The sequence below is a fragment of the Pseudophryne corroboree genome, chromosome 3 (genome assembly GCF_028390025.1).
Source record: "Pseudophryne corroboree isolate aPseCor3 chromosome 3, aPseCor3.hap2, whole genome shotgun sequence".
Lineage (NCBI taxonomy): Eukaryota > Metazoa > Chordata > Amphibia > Anura > Myobatrachidae > Pseudophryne > Pseudophryne corroboree.
The window spans coordinates 164,384,788-164,403,648 of record NC_086446.1 but is presented as its reverse complement, the minus strand read 5'-3'; positions in this window follow the sequence as shown (position 1 = coordinate 164,403,648).

Sequence of the window (18,861 nt, the reverse complement as noted above, 5' to 3'; positions counted from 1 at the left end):
TGTTTTGGACTGGATCACAGAGGTTTTCATAAAGATTTATTGAGTGCTAATACCTATGGAGATATTGATATATACTCCAACCCATTGCAAATATATGAAAGAGGGGCATAGAGAGTAAAGGGACATGGGGAGAGAGAGGGGGGGGGGGGGGGCATGGAGAGAGAGAGAGGCATAGGGGAAAGAAAGAGCAGTTTCCTGGGGATTGGGAAATCGCTGCATTGCCTCTACAGTTAGGTGCCCAGGATGTATAGTGGCTCTGGCGGGCTCCCACAGCCCAGCAAGACGTATGGCAAAGCAGCCATGGGGGATAGGCAGAGATGTGGGAGGATGGGATAGGCACTGATGCAGGAGGAGGAGAGGGATAGACACTGACGCTGGAAGCGGGAGGAGGATAGGTAGAGACGCGGCCAATGCAGGACGCGGTGCGGGTGTTCCCATTGTCCCCAGGGCTGCGATGTGGTTGTACCCGGTGCTAGGGTGCAAGTGTCCCCTGTGTCTGGGTCTCCAAAGCTGGGTGTCCCCGGTGCTGGGATGCAGATGTTACTGGTGTCCCCGTCTCCAGAACAAATGCCGATGTTCCTGGGAGCTGGGTTAGGTTGCAATCTTCCCTGGCTCCTCCTTGTTTGTGTCCTGTGGCAGCGGATCAGTGGTGCGAACCAGCTGCCAGCAGTGAATGTTGCACCCGGGCAGGGGAGGAGGCCAAGGTCTGTATTCCTCACACATCTCCCAGCCCAGCCACTGTCAGTGCTATCAGTGGCCATCACTGTTCTGACCAGGAGGAGGCGGGGTTAGTGGGTTGATCGGAATCGACCACAAAGTTTGAGGGCCCCTAATGTGTGGGGGCCCAGGGACGACCGCCCCTGTCGCCCCTCCTTTAATCCGGCACTGCTTGTGGTGTTACAGAAGGTTCCTTTGTTTATGCTCTTTATGTGCAGATTATTAGCCTGACAGGTTTCAGGTGTGTAGATTACATGTGATTACATGTGCAATTATAGTACGTGGAAGATATTGCCACCCTCCTGATCTTGGCACTGATTGGTACAGTTATGCGTGCACTGACAGGCTGCTTTCTGGTTCTACAATGCAGCTGCTTCCTAGACTCACTGCCCTATAGCAGTATTTTAATGGGTTTTTCTCGAGGGCTCCATACATTTTTACACTACTTTATGTACTGAGTTTCTGAATTTGTTCTGATGGAGAGTTGTACTGCGAGTTAATAGTAGCAGAGTGGTAACATGTAGCATTGGGATGAGGGATGGTTTCCCTCCTATAACTTTTTTTCTACTTATCTCACAGAGGTGGTGATGTATCAGACCTTCTAAAACAGGTGGAGATGTTGCCTATAGTAACCAAGCAGATTGTAGCTATCATTTATCAAGTGCATTCTATAAAATTAAATCCAGAAGCTGATTTGTTGCTATGGGCAACTTCTCTACCTGTCCTCTTTAGAAGGCTTGATATATCTCCTTTAGACAGGGGCGGGTACAGATTACCCAGAACCCTCCAGTATTGCCCCCTCTACTAAGCAATTAAGTTTTCATATAACAACAATTTATTAACAGACCAATTTAAAAGGAAAACATTTTTAAAAGCGTGTGATTCACAGGACTTTATGTTCACTTTCTGGAGAATCAGCCGAATATTTTTTTTCAAATAATAATCAGAAGCCTTTATATTTAGTAAAACATTTTACTATGGATTCGGTGTGGTGTGGTGTGATACGGGAGGAGGTCCATGGGGGGGTGACACCATGAGTTACCCCACCGGGTGACACCAACCCTAGTGACGCCTCTGTCAATTTTGTAGAATTTTACAAACGTATTTTGCTCCTGACCAAGTAGCTGCTCGGCAAAGTTGTAAAGCCGAGACCCCTCGGGCAGCCGCCCAAGATGAGCCCATCTTCCTTGTGGAGTGGGCATTTACAGATTTTTGGCTGTGGCAGGCCTGCCACAGAATGTGCAAGCTGAATTGTACTACAAATCCAACGAGCAATAGTCTGCTTAGAAGCAGGAGCACCCAGCCTGTTGGGTGCATACAGGATAAACAGCGAGTCAGATTTTCTGACTCCAGCCGTCCTGGAAACATATATTTTCAGGGCCCTGACAACGTCTAGCACTTGGAGTCCTCCAAGTCCCTAGTAGCCGCAGGCACCACAATAGATTGGTTCAGGTGAAACGCTGAAACCACCTTAGGGAGAAACTGAGGACGAGTCCTCAATTCCGCCCTGTCCGAATGGAAAATCAGATAAGGGCTTTTACAGGATAAAGCCGCCAATTCTGACACGCGCCTGGCCCAGGCCAGGGCCAACAGCATGACCACTTTCCATGTGAGATATTTTAACTCCACAGATTTAAGTGGTTCAAACCAATGTGACTTTTGGAACCCAAAAATTACATTGAGATCCCAAGGTGCCACTGGAGGCACAAAAGGAGGCTGTATATGCAGTACCCCTTTTACAAACGTCTGAACTTCAGGGACTGAAGCTAGTTCTTTTTGGAAGAAAATTGACAGGGCCGAAATTTGAACCTTAATGGACCCCAATTTCAGGCCCATAGACACTCCTGTTTGCAGGAAATGTAGGAATCGACCCAGTTGAATTTCCTCCGTCGGGCCTTACTGGCCTCGCACCACGCAACATATTTTCGCCAAATGCGGTGATAATGTTTTGCGGTTACATCCTTCCTGGCTTTGATCAGGATAGGGATGACTTCATCCGGAATGCCTTTTTTCCTTCAGGATCCGGCGTTCAACCGCCATGCCGTCAAACGCCGCCGCGGTAAGTCTTGGAACAGACAGGGTCCTTGCTGGAGCAGGTCCCTTCTTAGAGGTAGAGGCCACGGATCCTCCGTGAGCATCTCTTGAAGTTCCGATTACCAAGTCCTTCTTGGCCAATCCGGAGCCACGAATATAGTGCTTACTCCTCTCCATCTTATCAATCTCAGTACCTTGGGTATGAGAGGCAGAGGAGGGAACACATACACTGACTGGTACACTCACGGTGTTACCAGAGCGTCTACAGCTATTGCCTGAGGGTCCCTTGACCTGGCGCAATACCTGTCGAGTTTTTCCCAACGGTTCATAATCATGTGGAAGACTTCTGGGTGAAGTCCCCACTCTCCCGGGTGGAGGTCGTGTCTGCTGAGGAAGTCTGCTTCCCAGTTGTCCACTCCCGGAATTGCTGACAGTGCTATAACATGATTTTCCGCCCAGCGAAGAATCCTTGCAGCTTCTGCCATTGCCCTCCTGCTTCTTGTGCCACCCTGTCTGTTTACGTGGGTGACTGCCGTGATGTTGTCCGACTGGATCAACACCGGCTGACCTTGAAGCAGAGGTCTTGCTAAGCTTAGAGCATTGTAAATGGCCCTTAGCTTCAGGATATTTATGTGAAGTGATGTCTCCAGGCTTGACCATAAGCCCTGGAAATTCCTTCCCTGTGTGACTGCTCCCCAGCCTCGCAGGCTGGCATCCGTGGTCACCAGGACCCAGTCCTGAATGCCGAATCTGCGGCCCTCTAGAAGATGAGCACTCTGCAACCACCACAGGAGGGACACCCTTGTCCTTGGTGACAGGGTTATCCGCTGATGCATCTGAAGATGCGACCCGGACCATTTGTCCAGCAGGTCCCACTGAAAAGTTCTTGCGTGGAATCTGCCGAATGGGATTGCTTCGTAGGAAGCCACCATTTTACCCAGAACCCTTGTGCATTGATGCACTGAGACTTGGCTCGGTTTTAGGAGGTTCCTGACTAGCTCGGATAACTCCCTGGCTTTCTCCTCCGGGAGAAACACCTTTTTCTGGACTGTGTCCAGGATCATCCCTAGGAACAGAAGACGAGTCGTCGGAACCAGCTGCGATTTTGGAATATTGAGAATCCAATCGTGCTGCCGCAACACTACCTGAGATAGTGCTACAGCGACCTCCAACTGTTCCCTGGATCTTACCCTTATCAGGGAATCGTCCAAGTAAGGGATAACTAAAATTCCCTTCTTTCGAAGGAATATCATCATTTCGGCCATTACCTTGGTAAAGACCCGGGGTGCCGTTGACCATCCATACGGCAGCGTCTGAACTGATAGTGACAGTTCTGTACCATAAACCTGAGGTACCCTTGGTGAGAAAGGTAAATTTGGACATGAATGTAAGCATCCTTGATGTCCCGAGACATCATGTAGTCCCCTTATTCCAGGTTTCTTAATCACTGCTCTGAGTGACCCAATCTTGAATTTGAACCTCTGTATGTAAGTGTTCAAAAATTTTAGATTTAGAATCGGTCTCACCGAGCCGTCCGGCTTCAGTACCACAACAGTGTGGAATAATACCCCGTTCCCTGTTGCAGGAGGGGTACCTTGATTATCACCTGCTGGGAATACAGCTTGTGAATGGCTCCAAAACTGTCTCCCTGTCAGAAGGAGACATCGGTAAAGCCGACTTTAGGAAACGGCGAGGGGGAGACGTCTCGAATTCCAATTTGTACCCCTGAGATATCACCTGAAGGATCCAGGGGTCTACTTGCGAGTGAGCCCACTGCGCGCTGAAATTCATTGAGACGGGCCCCCCACCGTGCCTGATTCTGCTTGTAAAGCCCCAGCGTCATACTGAGGGCTTGGCAGAGGCGGGAGAGGGTTTCTGTTCCTGGGAACTGGCTGATTTCTGCAGCCTTTTTCCTCTCCCTCTGTCACGGGGCAGAAATGAGGAACCTTTTGCCCGCTTGTCCACGAAAAGACTGCGCCTGATAATACGGCGTCTTCTCATGTTGAGAGGCGACCTGGGGTACAAACGTGGATTTCCCAGCTGTTGCCGTGGCCACCAGGTCTGAAAGACCGACCCCAAATAACTCCTCCTTAATAAGGCAATACTTCCAAATGCCGTTTGGAATCCGCATCACCTGACCACTGTCGTGTCCATAACCCTCTACTGGTAGAAATGGACAACGCACTTATACTTGATGCCAGTCGGCAAATATTCCGCTGTGCATCACGCATATATAGAAATGCATCTTTTAAATGCTCTATAGGCAAAAATATACTGTCCCTATCTAGGGTATCAATATTTTCAGTCAGGGAATCCGACCACGCCAATCCAGCACTGCACATCCAGGCTGAGGCGATTGCTGGTCGCAGTATAACACCAGTATGTGTGTAAATACATTTTAGGATACCCTCCTGCTTTCTATCAGCAGGATACTTAAGGGCGGCCATCTCAGGAGAGGGTAAATCCCTTACAAACGTGTGAGCGCTTTATCCACCCTAGGGGGTGTTTCCCAACGCACCCTAACCTCTGGCGGGAAAGGATATAATGCCAATAACATTTTAGAAATTATCAGTTGTTATCGGGGGAAACCCACGCATCATCACACACCTCATTTAATTTCTCAGATTCAGGAAAACTACAGGTAGTTTTTCCTCACCGAACATAATACCCCTTTTTGGTGGTACTCGTATTATCAGAAATGTGTAAAACATTTTTCATTGCCTCAATCATGTAACATGTGGCCCTACTGGAAGTCACATTTGTCTCTTCACCGTCGACACTGGAGTCAGTATCCGTGTCGGCGTCTATATCTGCCATCTGAGGTAACGGGCGCTTTAGAGCCCCTGACGGCCTATGAGACGTCTGGACAGGCACAAGCTGAGTAGCCGGCTGTCTCATGTCAACCACTGTCTTTTATACAGAGCTGACACTGTCATGTAATTCCTTCCAACAGTTCATCCACTCAGGTGTCGACCCCCTAGGGGGTGACATCACTATTACAGGCAATCTGCTCCGTCTCCACATCATTTTTCTCCTCATACATGTCGACACAAACGTACCGACACACAGCACACACACAGGGAATGCTCTGATAGAGGACAGGACCCCACTAGCCCTTTGGGGAGACAGAGGGAGAGTTTGCCAGCACACACCAGAGCGCTATATATATATACAGGGATAACCTTATATAAGTGTTTTTCCCCTTATAGCTGCTGTATTGTTAATACTGCGCCTAATTAGTGCCCCCCTCTCTTTTTTAACCCTTTCTGTAGTGTAGTGACTGCAGGGGAGCTTCCCTCCAACTGAGCTGTGAGGGAAAATGGCGCCAGTGTGCTGAGGAGATAGGCTCCGCCCCTTTTTCGCTGACTTTTCTCCTGCTTTTTTATGGATTCTGGCAGGGGTTAAAATTCATCCATATAGCCCTGGGGGCTATATGTTATGTATTTTCGCCAGCCAAGGTGTTTTTATTGCTGCTCAGGGCGCCCCCCCCTAGCGCCCTGCACCCTCAGTGACCGAAGTGTGAAGTGTGCTGAGGAGCAATGGCGCACAGCTGCAGTGCTGTGCGCTACCTTGGTGAAGACAGCACGTCTTCTGCCGCCGATTTTCCGGACCTCTTCTGTCTTCTGGCTCTGTAAGGGGGCCGGCGGCGCGGCTCTGGGACCCATCCATGGCTGGGCCTGTGATCGTCCCTCTGGAGCTAATGTCCAGTAGCCTAAGAAGCCCAATCCACTCTGCACGCAGGTGAGTTCGCTTCTTCTCCCCTTAGTCCCTCGATGCAGTGAGCCTGTTGCCAGCAGGTCTCACTGAAAATAAAAAACCTAAAACTAAACTTTTCACTAAGCAGCTCAGGAGAGCCACCTAGTGTGCACCCTTCTCGTTCGGGCACAAAAATCTAACTGAGGCTTGGAGGAGGGTCATAGGGGGAGGAGCCAGTGCACACCAGGTAGTTCTAAAGCTTTACTTTTGTGCCCAGTCTCCTGCGGAGCCGCTATTCCCCATGGTCCTTACGGAGTCCCCAGCATCCACTTAGGACGTTAGAGAAAGGGGCATGGAAACCCATGCCCTTTCTGATCACTTTAGAAAACATCATAAATGCTCCACCGCAGCTACAAAATGATTTATAGGGTTACAATGGGTTAAGGGACACTGGCGGCAGAGAGATTTAGCAAATCAACTGGCTAAAACAGAGATGAGAACAATTTATGAGTTAGGAACAGTGGCCGCTCCAGAGGTGGGGCTGCAGCACAGTTCAAATGGGGGGGGGGGCACGCCAACTGCCAGTGAGTAAGGTTGGGATGCAGGGGCGGATCCAGAACAAAATGACAGGGGGGGCACCACAATAGGGGAAGGAAGGGGGGGTTCGGCACATGTGCTCCTGTGAAAAGGGTGTGGCATTGTAACAAGGGGTTTGGCCTCACAGAGAATGCCATACCCATGCGTCACGCCCTCGTTTTCATCACGCTGGGGGCATGGAGTACTAGGGCAGTGGGTGACAGGATGAGAGTGCGGGGACGGTGAGTGAGCAGGGACAGGCCTGGTAGGGGACAAGGCGATGTGCGGGGACAGGCCTGGTAGGGGACAGGGTGAGTGTGCGGGGACAGGGTGAGTGTGCGGGGACAGGCCTGGTAGGGGACAAGCCAATGTGCGGGGACAGGCCTGGTAGCGGACAGGGCAAGTGTGCGGGGACAGGCCTGGTAGGGGACAGGGCGAGTGTGCGGGAATAGGGCAAGTGTGCGGGGACAGGCCTGGTAGGGGACAGGGCAAGTGTGCGGGGACAGGCCTGGTAGGGGACAGGGTGAGTGTGCGGGGACAGGCCTGGTAGGGGACAGGGTGAGTGTGCGGGGACAGGCCTGGTAGGGGACAGGGTGAGTGTGCGGGGATAGGGCAAGTGTGCGGGGACAGGCCTGGTAGGGGACAGGGCAAGTGTGCGGGGACAGGCCTGGTAGGGGACAGGGTGAGTGTGCGGGGACAGGCCTGGTAGGGGACAGGGGTAGTGTGCGGGGACAGGCCTGGTAGGGGACAGGGTGAGTGTGCGGGGACAGGCCTGGTAGGGGACAGGGTGAGTGTGCGGGGATAGGGTAAGTGTGCGGGGACAGGCCTGGTAGGGGACAGGGCAAGTGTGCGGGGACAGGCCTGGTAGGGGACAGGGCAAGTGTGCAGGGACAGGCCTGGTACGGGACAGGGTGAGTGTGCGGGGACAGGGCAAGTGTGCGGGGACAGGCCTGGTAGGGGACAGGGCAAGTGTGTTTTTAGTTACAGCGTCCCTTTCTGTAATTATTTTTGTTATAGTCCCCATTTTTGTTGGAGTGGTCCACCTGCTTTTGTTTTTTCTTATAGTGCTCCTCCTTTTCTGTTTTTTGTTATATACCCCTCAGCTCCTGCCAGTGTGTTTTTAATATAGTGCCCTCTGTCAGGGGCGTCAGAATGATTTCACGCTGGGGGGGGGGGGGGGGGGCAAGTTTGAATTTCATTCTGGCGCCCCTGCTGTGGTGCCGATCTCCTCTCCTTCAAACACTCCCTCCCCCTCCGCTTCCGCTGTGGTGCTGGTCGCTCTCCTTCAGTGCGGGGGGCGCTTACCTCTGCATCCCCGTGGGCGGCATCCAAAGCAGGGTGCGGTGTCCCCTCTTCTATAATACCCAGCTGTCTCCTCAATGGTGATGCATTACTGGGAGAAGGCGTGGCCCACAGCCATGCCTCCTCCCAGTAATACATCACCAATTGAGAGACAGCCGGCTAGTACAGAAAGGGGTGACGCATCATGTTTGGGGGGGGGGGGGAAGGGTCAAGCTGCCCCCCCCCCCCGTTCCGACGCCTATGCCTTCTGTCCCCCGTCCTGTTTTCAGCATCTACCTGTCCCCTGACGTCCACCCACCTCAGAGCAGCAAGGCCTGCTTTCTTCTCCCGGCTCCCCTGTCAGGCTGTGGCAGTGTCGCATCCTAATTACAGCAGATGTGCAACGTTGCCGGGACTGGCGCTGCTGTAAGGGACACGGAGGCAATGCACGCTAACACAGCTGACTACGCACCCTGTTACTGTATGGTATCAGTGGCAAACGCAGGATTTTCATGGGGGGGGGGGGGGGGGGTTCCGTACGTGTGTGTGTTTGTAATTGAGCAGCCAGCACACTGCACAAGCTGTGTGTGTGTGTGTGTGTGTGTATATATATATATACACACACACACACACACACACACACACACACACACACACACAGAACATCTGTACATAGACATACACACACATACTGTACACAGCATACATGCGTACACAGTTTACATGCACACATCATACACACACACACACACACACACACACACAGTATACATGCACACAGTATACATACATACTAACACGGTATACATGCAAACATACATACATAGTATGCATGCACACAGCATACTATACATACACACACTGTACATACATATACACAGTATATATGCACACAACACACACACACTATACATGCACACAGCATACTGTACATACATGCACACACAGTACACATGCATACAGCATATATACATAGTTACACACACACACACACACACACACACACACACACACACACACACACACACACTAGACATTTACATAGCAATACACACACTCATTAACAGTAAACAGAACCCCCTCCTCACCTTATACATACTACACACACATACTGTACACAGCATACATGCGTACACAGTTTACATGCACACATCATACACACACACACACACTATACATGCACACAGTATACATACATACTAACACGGTATACATGCAAACATACATACATACATAGTATGCATGCACACAGCATACTATACATACACACACTGTACATACATATACACAGCATATATGCACACAACACACACACACTATACATGCACACAGCATACTGTACATACATACACACACAGTATACATGCACACACAGTACACATGCATACAGCATATATACATAGTTACACACACACACACACACACACACACACACACACACACACACACACACACTAGACATTTACATAGCAATACACACACTCATTAACAGTAAACAGAACCCCCTCCTCACCTTATACATACTACTCACAAACTACTATGGGAGCCGAAGACAGCAGCCACTGCCTCACGTAGCTCTGTCTCATGGCCCCTTGAACTGCCTGAGAGGAGCTGCGTGCTTCCGCTGCAGCTCCCCCTACAGGCAGCCACCAGCGGCAGCAGCAGCCATGTTCTCACTGTCACTCGGACAGTGTAAGGAGCAGGGAGCTGCTTAAAAAGCTTCTCCTCGTTAAAAAAAAAAAAATCGGACGGCAGCGACGATAGATCGGAGGCCAGGGGGGGTTTCTAGGTACTCGGAAACCTCCCCCTGCGTGCGCGTATGGGTACGGCTCTGGGCAATCATAGCTGCACATGGGAGGTGCAGCTAAAATGAAAGTTAAAAAGAAATCTTCCTTCTAAATGACGGGGGGCACGTGCCTGGGTGCCCCCCCCCCCTGGATCCGCCACTGTTGGGATGACAGTTGGTTGCAGTTGGTGTGGCTCCCTATTTGAAACTTCTGAAGCCGCCACTGGTTAGGAATGTTACAGCCAGGAGCAGGAGGACTGAACTTGGATTTTGAAGTAGAGTGATGTCACGTTTAAATACAGAAAGGAGGATCACAAATGATATGTGATCTAAGGTGTGGTGATTACCTGCAGGAGTAATCACCAATAGTGTTTTCAAGTGACTGTATATATATAACATGTGACAACATGGCTGACAGGCAATATCCTGCATTTGACCTCAATGGGTCCAGGCTGGGGGAGATCTGCAGACCATAAAGTTTGAGATGACATGTGCCTGACTGGACCATTGTAAAGGGGGATGACATTTCTACATCAAAAGCAGAGATTTGCAAGCTCTGGACATTGAGGGCTGATAAGGCCAATTTGTTTGCTGTGTCAACAGAGGGGCTGTAAACAGACCAGGGATCCTGTTTCCTGGCTAATGTCATAAACCTCATTGTCTTTGAAAGAGATTCATACAGTACACCCCTTACCTCCCCCCTTGGCTGTTGTCAAGCACCAAGTATGTAAAACCTGGTGTAGATGTAGTCCAGCACGGAAGTGGTTAAAAATCCCAAGGGAGGGGGCCTGATGAAGCTGGAGACTATATATGTCCCTCTCATGAAAATAGAAGTTGTGATCTCTTGGGGACACAGCTGCTATATGCTGGAGATGACCTGAGTTATTCCGTGAAGTCCCCTACGGCAGAAATATCCAATATTCGTTTGCGTAAGTGAATTAGGGTTTCTGTAAGTTTTTATTTCCTTTTCATTTATTGAGATTGCTGTATTCTGTGGGGTTTATTTACTAATATTCGTGTTTTGGCCGTTTTGAAGGGTGTTTGAACTTGAATGGTATCGGGTGCATTTTACTGCAACTTTTTGAATCCTGATACGATCATTCACTAAGCTGCCGAGTTTTGCACAATCGTTTTTTCCGATGTCGATGTGATTCGTAATATCAGGCAGTGATGAGTAAAACACTGCCTGAAAAAACACAAGGAATCCCGGCCGGATCTGTGAGATCCGTGCAGGGCTTCATTGTGTACCTTAAAAAGTTGATTAAAGTCTTAAAAAATCTGGAAAAAATTGCGTGGGGTCCCCCCTCCTAAGCACAACCAGCCTCGGGCTCTTTGAGGCGGTCCTGGTTGAAAAAATATGGGGAAAAATTGATAGGGGTTCCCCCATATTTAATCAACCAGCACCGGGCTCTGCGCTTGGTCCTGGTTCCAAAAATACGGGGGACAAAAAGCGTAGGGGTCCCCCGTATTTTTAAAACCAGCACTGGGCTCCACTAGCCAGGTACATAATGCCACAGCCGGGGGACACTTTTATACTGGTCCCTGCGGCCCTGGCATTACATTACCAACTAGTCACCCCTGGCCGGGGTACCGTGGAGTGGGGACCCCTTCAATCAAGGGGTCCCCCCCCTCCAGCCACCCAAGGGCCAGGGGTGAAGCCCGAGGCTGTCCCCCCCATCCAAGGGCGGCGGATGGGGGGCTGATAGCCTTGTGAAAAATTGTGAATATTGTTTTTAGTAGCAGTCCCAGCAAGCCTCCCCCACAAGCTGGTACTTAAAGAACCACAAGTCCCAGCATGCGGTGGAAAAACGGGCCCGCTGGTACCTGTAGTACTACTACTAAAAAAATAGTGTGCTCCTATAGTGTCTGTCAGGCATGATACCCTGGCATAAGAATAATATACCCGGCACATGTGTATTGCCACATTGGATGATCAGACTAACCTCAGATAGAATGTCAGACAGTGCCTGTGAACCATAACAACTAATATGGGAAACACAACGCAGAGATGCTACACAGCGCGATACTATATGACCGGGACTGCCTGAGAATGAGAGAATATAGAGCCGAGGAGCTTGATGGTGATTGGGAGAGGCAAGTCACAAGACCAGGGATAATGAGGAGACAACTAGGGTTTCCATGCCGACAGGAACCCGGCACACAGGATCATGGACTCAGGGGCGGATTTACCGCTACGTATCCTAAGCATGCGCTTTAGGGCCCCACGAGTCTCAGGGGGCCCAGCCGCAGCCATGCATGGTGACCAGGAGCCAGGTAAATCCGCCCCTGCTTGCACCGGTGCCCACCGCTGTCAAGTCCCACTGACTCTTTACATGTCGCCTGCCGCTGTATCCTGCGGGCCACCAGACAGTAGCAGGTACACAGCTACGGTGGAAGGAGAAAGAGGAGCAAAGGGGACTCAGGAGCCGCAGCGGGCAGGACATGTAATGAGTCAGACTGATTCTACTTAATGCGTGTGCTGCGGGCCGCCGGAAAGGAGCAGGAGCACAGTTATGGAGGGAGGAGGAGGAGGGAGGGGGACTCAGGAGCCGCAGCAGCGCACTATAATTGGTGCATCATCCTAACAGTGACGCTGCTACAGCATGCTGGGAGGAGGCAGGACGGATGGGAGGGAGCTGTCTGCAGCAGCAGTGAGGACTTGAGGAGCCTGAGCCAGTAAGTGAAGTAATCTCATGGCTCACATATCTATCTATCTATCTATCTAATCTATCTATCTATCTTTCTATCTATCTCTATGTATGTCTGTCTCTCCACTGTACATCTCTACTATATATTTAGCTACTGTATAGCTGTCTCACCTCCTTACCCCCTAACCCCAATCCTCCCTTACTGCAGCCTAACCCTAACCCTTCCCCCCTACACAGCCTGACCTATCCCTCCCCGGGGGTGCCTGTAATGTGAGCAACGGACATCGCTGGGCACTGTAATGTGAGTAATGGACAACACTGTGCGCTGTAATGAGAGTAACGGACATCACTGGGCGCTGTAATGTGAGTAACAGACGTTGCTTGAGCGGTGTAATGTGAGTAACGGACGCCGATGGGCGGTGTAATGTGAGTAACGGACATCGATGTGGTCGATGTGCATGCTGCATTCATTTTGTGGAATGGGGCCCCAAATCAGTGTCTTGCTTAGGGCCCCATGAGGTCTAAATCCGCCTCTGCATGGACTCTAGAGTAACTGTGTATAGCGATCAGATGTGCCAGGACCAACCAAGATTGAATGGGAGGCATATATAATTTGCATTTGGATCGAAAGACATACATTCACGCTGGGAGCTGACCTTGACAAAGACCCGATCAGAACATGTGGGTGCTCGCAAAACTGACACCCAGTAAATGACAATCTGTGTGGACTGATCCAGAGAAGGACTTGGCGTCAGGAGGACCCATTGCTGCAGCCGGGAATAAATAACAAACACGCTCAGAAGAACTGACTGCTGCCAGTTCTCACCTATAGCTGGTAATTGGCCACCATTTGTGTAATTGTGGATGTCTACAACTATTATGTTTTACTGTCTTTTATTGGAATTAATGTTATTTTAGTATACAGTTTTACACTATGTTGCTTTATATCTCCTCTTTTTTTCAGTTACATCCGTTACCTTTGAGGTGTGATAAATACAGATGTTGTAAGATCCTAAAAGAGGAGAATAGCATTTAGAATTGAAGAAACCACATTGCTAATTAGTTCATCAAGCGCTGTGAGAGTGGTATCCCACTAATTTGTGTGTGCATTGTCTTTGTATAATGTGATCTTTCAAAATCTACATGTAGCACCCAGGGTGGTGAGGATTTTAGCGCTGGGTATGTCTGCAATAATTTGTTTACCATTTTTAAAGGATGATGTGTATGCATGAGGACTTTATTGAGATGCACAGGGAGAATGCAGATGTAGACTGACCCATCTTTTTTCACGGCTACCACCATAACAGACACCTATTGAGTGGCTTCTTCCACAGACATAATGACACCTGATGCCATCATGCAATTGAGGTCAGCATTTACTTTGTTCTTTATAGCAAGTGGTATGCGCCTTGGGAGCTATGGCTTCATTCAAACTAGAGATGAGTGGGTTCGGTTCCCAGAGAACCGAACCCCTCCCGAATTTCACGCTACGAGCCCAGATCCGAGTCCGGCTCGGGACTTCCTGCCAGACTCAGAAACCAGAACAAGGCAAAACGTCATCTCGCGGGTTTTGGATTCCATATAAACAGCCGCGCATCGCCGCCATTTTTACTCCGGACTTGGAGAGTGAGGGAGACAGACCTCTGTCTCTCTGTGGGTGGTGGCATCGGGTGGGGTTAGTGTGTGCTCTGTAGGGGTGCTGCTGCAGTCACTGTGGTGCACCTGTGCTGTGTTAGGGGTGCTGCCCTTGCTGTCAATGATGTTTCATGTGCTGTTATGGGAGCTGCAGCTGTACATGGGTGTTGCTGTCCTGGCTGTCACTGTGTTGTACAGGGGACAGGGGCACTGTCCTCCTGTATGCTGTACAATATAGGGATTCTGCTGTTAAAATAACATTACACTGGCCCTGTATGCTGTAAAAATTCAGGGGTACAGTTGTTAAAAATTCAAAGCACACTACTCCTGTATGCTGTAAAATATAGGGGTGCTGCTGTTAAAATAACATTACACTGGCCCTGTATGCTGTAAAAATTCAGGGGTGGTGTTGTTAAAAATTAAGAGCACACTGGTCCTGTATGCTGTAAAAATAAAGGGGTGCTGCTGTTTAAATAACATTACACTGGCCCTGTATACTGTAAAAATTCAGGGGTGCAGTTAAAAATTAAAAGCACACTGGTCCTGTATGCTGTAAAAATCTAGGGGTGCTGCTGTTAAAATAATATTACACTGCCCCTGTATGCTGTAAAAATTTAGGGGTGCAGTTATTAAAAATTAAAAGCACACTGGTCCTGTATGCTGTAAAAACATAGGAATGATGCTGTTAAAATAATATTACACTGGCCCTGTATGCTGTCAAAATTCAAGGGTGCAGTTGTTAAAAATTAAAAGCACACTGGTCCTGTATGCTGCAAAATATAGGGATGCTGCTGTTAAAATAACATTATACTGGCCCTGTATGCTGTAAAAATTCAAGGGTGCAGTTGTTAAAAATTAAAAGCACACTGGTCTTGTATCCTGTAAAAATATAGAGGGTGCTACTTATAAAATAACATTACACTGGCCCTGTATGCTGTAACAATTCAAGGGTGCAGTTGTTAAAAATTAAAAGCACACTGGTCCTGTATGCTGTAAAAATATAGGAGTGCTGCTGTTAAAATAACATTACACTGGCCCTGTATGCTGTAAAAATTCAAGGGTGCAGTTATTCAAATAAAAGCACACTGTTCCTGTATGATGTAAGAATACAGGGGTGCTGTGAAAATAAAGGGGCACTGTTCTGTGCGCTGTAAAATTTCCTGTGAAATGGAAAACAACAATTTAGATTAAAAAATAGTGGAAGATCAGGAACCACATCCAGTTCCTAGTACGAGTGCTGAAGCTGCTGCTGCCACCAGTCATGACATTGATAATGCAATTCCATCAATGTCATCTGCTGAGGCCAATGTCATAGAAGGCATGTAAAATCCAAGCAGCAAAAATTAATAATCAGAAAAAAAAGGAATTATCTGATAAGAAACGTAAAATTGGCAATATGCCATTCACGACACGAAGTGGCAAGGAAAGGCTAAGGCCTTGGTCTATGTTCATAACTGGTGGCTCAGCTTCTCATGAGGATGGAAGCTCTCCTCCCTCTCAAAAAATAAATAAAAAATTAAGCTTGTTAAAGCACAGGAACAAACAACTGTGCGTTCAGAGATATCACAAATCCTAAAGGAGAGTCCAAGTGTGTCTGCGGTTGCGATGTCTAGGCCTGACCTTCCCAAGACTGTATGGAAAGAGGAGGCTCCTACCACCATTTGCACGCCCTCTGCAAGTGCTGGGAAGAGCACCGCCAGTCCAGTTGCTGATAATGAGATTGAGGATGTCACTGTAGACGTACACCAGGATGAGCAGGATATTGGTGTAGCTGGCGCTGAGGAGGAAGTTGACGATGAGAATTCTGATGGTGATGTGGTTTGTTTGAATAAGGCACCAGTGGAGACAGTTGTTGTCCGTGGGATGAGAAAGCCCATTGTCATGCCTAGGTAAAATACCAAAAAAGCCACCTCTTCGGTGTGGAATTATTTCTCCACAAATCCGTACAACAGGTGTCAAGCCATGTGTTGCCTTTGTCAATCCATAATAAGTAGGGGTAAGGACGTTAACCACCTAGGAACATCCTCCCTTATACGTCACCTGCAGCGCATTGATCAGAAGTTATTGTCAAGTTCAGAAACTTTGGGTAAGAGCGTAAGCAGTCCACTGATACTTAAATCCCTTCTTCCTGTTGTACCCAAGCTCCTGCAAGCCACGCCATCAATTCCCTCAACGTCAATTTCCTCCTCAGTCAGGAACGTAAGTAGTCCTGCAGGCCATGTCACTGGCATGACTGACGAGTTCTCTCCTAACCGGGATTCCTCCGGAGGATCCTTGAGTGGTACGCCTATTGCTGCCGCTGTTGTTGCTGCTGGGAGTCAATCGTCATCCCAGAGGGGAAGTCGGAAGACCACTTGTACTACTTCAACTAAGCAATTGACTGTCCAACAGTCCTTTGCGAGGAAGATGAAATATGACAGCAGTCAGCCTGTTGCAAAACGGATTACTGAGGCCATAACAATTATGCTGGTGTTAGATGTGCATCCGGTATCCGCCATTAGTGCAGTGGGATTTACACAGTTGATGGACGTACTGTGTCCTCGGTAACAAATCCCGTCTAGATTCCACTTCACTAGAAAAGCGATTTCCGGACTGTACAGAAAAGTGTCCTCAGTGTCCTGAAAAATGCTGTTGTAACCAGTGTCTACTTAACCATGGACATGTGGACAAGTGGAGCAGGGCAAACTAAGGACTACATGACTGTGACAGCCCACTGGGTAGATGTAAGACCCCCTGCAGCAACAATAGCAGCGGCACCAGTAGCAGCATCTCACAAATGGCAACTCATTCCTAGGCAGGCTACGCTGTGTATCACCGGTTTCCGTAAGAGGCACACCACTGACAACCTCTTATGGAAACTGAGGGACATCATCGCACAATGGCTTACCCCACTTAGACTCCCCTGGGGATTTGTGATATCGGACAACGCCACCAATATTGTGCGTGTATTACATCTGGGCAAATTCTAGCACATCCCATGTTTCGCACATACAATTAATTTTGTGGTGCAGAATTTTTGGAAAAATGACAGGGGCATGCAAGAGATGCTGTCAGTGGCCCGGAAAATTGCGGGCCACTTTTGACATTCAGCGACTGTGTGCCGAACACTGGAGCGCCAGCAAACACTCCTGAACTTGCCCTGCTATCACCTGAAGCAAGTGGTGGTAACAAGGTGGAATTCAACACTGTATATGCTTCAGAGGATGGAGGAGCAGCAAAAGTCCATTCAAGCCTATACATCCACCTACGATATAAGCTAAGGAGGTGGAATGCACCTGACTCAAGCTCAGTGGAGAATGATTTCTGTGTTGTGCAAGGTTCTCCAACCTTTCGATCTTGCCACACTGCCAGCTTGAGTCAGGTCATTCCCCTCATCAGGCTTTTGCAGAAGCAGCTGGAGAAATTGAAGGAGGAGCTAAGATGGAGTGATTCTGCTAAGTATGTGGCACTTGTGGATGGAGCCCTTCATTCACTTTGCCATGATTAAAGGGTGGTCAATCTGTTGAAATCAGAGCACTACATTTTTTGGCCACCATGCTAGATCCTAGGTTTAAAGCCTATGTTGTATCTCTCTTTCTGGCAGACACAAGTCTGCAGAGGTGCAAAGACCTGCTGGTGAGAAAATTGTCAACTCAAGCAGAGAGTGACCCATCAACAGCTCCTCCTTCATTTTCTCCCACAATTGGGGCTGCGAGGAAAAGAAAACATTTCCGAGCCCATCCGTTGGCGGTGATGCAGAGCAGTCAGGAGCAAGTGTTGACATCTGGTCCGGACTGAAGGACCTGCCAACGATTACTGACATGTCTATTATCACTGTATATGATGCTGTCACCATTGAAAGAATGGTGGAGCATTATATCGGTGACAGCATCCAAGTAGGCATGTCAGACAGTCTGTATGTATACTGGCAGGATAAAGAGGCAATTTGGATGCCCTTGCACAAACTGTCTTTATTTTACCTAAGTTGCCCCCCTCCAGTGGCTACTCCAAAAAAGTGTTTAGTGCAGCCGGTAACCTTGTCAGCTCTCGACGTAGGAGGTTACTTCCACAAAATGTGGAGAAGATGATGTTCATCAAAATGAATTATAAATTCCTCCAGGAAGACCTTTACCAGCAATTGCCTCCAGAAAGTACACAGTGACCTATGATGGTGGATTGCAAATGAATACTCTGTGAGGAGGAGGAGGATGTACACAGTGAAAGGGGTGAGGAATCTGAGGATGAGGACAACATCTTGCCTCTGTAGAGCCAGTTTGTTCAAGGAGAGATGAATTGCTTCTTTTTTGGTGGGGGAATTATTATTATTTTATTTTTTTGTGGGGGCCCAAACAAACCAATAATTTCAGCCACACGGGCAGCGAGATAGCATTATGGGGGAGTGGTCCGGACAATGCAGGCATCTCCGGAACGTTTTAGGACTGTTTAGCAGCCGCTGCGGGTAAAAACATGGCATGGCAGTGCACCTGCTTTCGCAGCCAGGGGTCGACC